Source organism: Lactuca saligna, chromosome 4, assembly GCF_052625555.1.
Source record: "Lactuca saligna cultivar CGN05327 chromosome 4, ASM5262555v1, whole genome shotgun sequence".
NCBI lineage: Eukaryota > Viridiplantae > Streptophyta > Magnoliopsida > Asterales > Asteraceae > Lactuca > Lactuca saligna.
The window spans coordinates 261,142,541-261,146,023 of NC_136420.1; positions in this window are offsets into that span (position 1 = coordinate 261,142,541).

Genomic DNA, 3,483 nt, shown 5'->3' on the forward strand with positions numbered 1-3,483 from the left:
TGTGGATTAGTTAATATTATTACGATACGACGTTGTATTCTATAGTTCCAGGTGACATTGGATTAATTATGGGTTGTGAGTCGTTATAAGCACGCATTAATGAAGATGACTAGTTTACAACTTTACAGAAGATCCCTTCGGCGTTGTCCGTACTACTAACTTAATCCAACCACCCTGACTTCTCATAGCCCCATGACCGAGGAGAAAAGAGGGTGTGAAGCCCTCGTTATTTCCATAGGTCGTTCAAGGCTATCGTGAATGCGAAAGGCACTGGGTCTGACTCGCATTTGCCTTCTCGACTTTGCTATCAGTACCAAAGGACCCTTAGTGTGACAACCTGAAATTTCCATTTTGAACAAACCATATCAAGCCAATAGATGTAGATCAGTTACAGTGAAAATTTAGACTCCGAGTGTAAGTTATGCAGTTTTTAGGATTTACACTTAAGAAGATATTAGGAGAGTGGTTGCACTAGGGTTTTGTGCAACACTGTTATTCCATTACTCTAAGACATTAGAGTTCGTTCCAGGAATAAAAATATTTTCTGCCAAAATATTTCACGACTATAAATAGATTTCTGAACTAAATTCATTCATTATTCACATTTCCAACTAGAGAAAAGCCATTTTCTCTCTCACGGATCTTCGGGTTTTCATCCCAAATCGTGAGTCTACTTTCCTAAATGTGTTTTAATGCCTGTTATATGCTTTATAACATTGATTACATGTCTAAAATGCAAGATCCGGGAGTTTACCGCCCAAGAACGTTCTTGGGGTGTAAACTCCAAAATGGAGCTTTAAGGCTACCTAGTCCCATTTCCTTGTTAGACAACTAGTTAAGGACTTATTTTAGGATCTTTTGAGGCTAGAAATCATCCAAGAACATAAAGCTTTTGGAGTTTACAGCCCAAGAGTTTCTTGGACCGTAAACACTATTTTCAAAGGCCAAAGTGAGCCCTAAATCACCCTAAGGCTTAAGACATTTACCCTCTAATGCTTGTAGCTAATTTGGACACCAAAAAACTTCAAAATCATCCCAAAAAGGGAGTTTACAGCCAAGAAATACTCTTGGGCCGTAAACTCCAAGTGAAGGCACAAATGTGTGCCTAATGTCCCCCTTAGCCTAAATCAAAAACCTAGAAGATATCCTTTATGTGCAAGTGACTTAAAAGAATTAAAACCTCCAACCATAGGAGTTTACAGCCGTAAACTCTAGGGGTTATGCTCTTTAGGCCGTAAACTCCTCAAAGGAGCATTCTAGGGCCCTAAACTACCTAAAGGATTAATCTACCAATGCTAGGCTTGTTCTAGGATTCATTTAGCACCTTAAAACACCCAAAACCACCAAGAGTGGAGTTCACAGCCGTAAACTCAAGGGTTTATGACCGTAAACTCCAAGAGTGGGGTTTTTTGGATGGTAAACTCATAATCTAGGTTCTTGGAAGCTTTAAACCCCTTTAGCTTGTCCCATAACAACTTAGTTGCAACCATTAGGACCTATAACACTTATACAAAGTGTTTACATGTTCCTAAGTGTCTCAACTTATTTTGTTAAGTTATTATTTGGCTAATTAGTTATATATATATGCTCATTATATGATAACTAGGCTCGTGTGAGTGAACAAGTCTCTGTTTGCCACCTAGCACGATATCCGATACTTCAATCCAATCCACTCACCACAAGTGAGTTCATACCCCTTAACTAATGTTTTAAACTATTTTAAATGTTTTATGGGGGGGGGGGGGATACAAGAAAAATCATGCTACTTACTATGTCAATCACATGTGATTAGTAAGTAGGATTATATTACTTATTACATCAATCACATGTGATTAATATACATCATTCAAATGATTTGGCTACTCATTAGCCGTTTTACCAAATAATTTCCTTCAAATGATTTTTATAAACATTTTATATGTTTTAAACTCCTTATTACACTGTACATCTTACTCCGTACATTATCTTTCAAACTTATTTACAACTGTGTTTCAAACAAATGTTTCCTTATACTTAAACTGTTTTATCAAACTTATGCCTTCAAATTGTTTTATAGATTAACATCAAGTCGATCTTTTCTTGAAATAATATTTATGTTTCAAATGTCTTACAAAACTTATTTATGCTTTTATATTATAAATTACATGCCTCTATATGTATAGTTATATAAGAAATGTTTAAAAGACCTAGGAAGGCTATCCACCCTATTTCCTTTTCGCGCCTTGAGATGTGGTCTGGTGGGATATCGGGTATTCGTCCGAAAGTCGTTTAAATATTAGTTATATATCATGTGTACATATATAGTCATAAAAGGTCCTTCCAGTTCAACATATGCCCTTGGGTAGCAAGGTTATACATCCATGTCCATACTTACCAGATAGATTACTAGTAAACTACCATATGGGTAGTTTAGGAAGATACTAGAACAATTACTAGAACGCGATATCATACTATGAGTCAGTTCATTCATGAGTCAATACTTTCTAGAACATTACAGTAGATTACATATACAACTATACTAGGAAGAGAACATATACAACTATACTAGAACGATTACATTACTATACTTGCTAGGTAGAGAGCACGTACATTACAGCTAGAACAGTTCATTTCATTACAGCTAGAACAGTTCATTACATTACAGTTAGAACAGTTCATTACTTTACAGCTAGAACAATTCATTACATTACATATACGAAAATACGTTAATTATTGTGATTTAAATTGGAGCATGACTTAAATGTCATGGCTCGAGTTGTGGACAGAATTCTCTTGGAGAGAGAGCGTGAGTTTGCGTATAGATCTATACTGGATTGACAATCCTACACCTTGCTGCTAGCTACAGCCGGACCTGCAGGTCTGCGGGTGCCAAACTTCATTCCGTTATTACGACCATTCATTATGTTGTTGTTACTAGTCGATAGTATGGTGCAATTTATCACATAATGCCTTAATATAAATCCGGTTTAAGGTAGTTAGTACGGTAGTAGTTCTTATAGCACTACAGCATAGTACTATTTCATTTTCCCATTGCATTCACTTCGTGAACATTCACACGACGCACGAGAATGTAGAAACTATATTTTGGATAATGATAGTTACACTTGGGAACATACATACTCTCACAAGAGACACACATTCAGAATAGTTGGGTCTTGGTAGAAGACTACCTTCAGAACAGTTAGGTCTTGGTAGGAGACTACATTTAGAACAGTTAGGTCTTGGTAGAAGACACCTTCATATTCTAGTAGGAATCATAGGGATTTCTAGGGTTTTTCAAACACTTACAGTTCATATACACTTTCGATACTTACAATACATATACTTACAAATTCTTACATACAAATACTTACATACAAATTAAGACACTAAATACTTATGATCTCACCAGCTTCAAAGCTGATACTCGCTTTCAAAATTACTTGTATCCTCAGGTTGTCATAGACAGGTACCGATACAAGGAGAAAGGAAGATGGAGCTTGT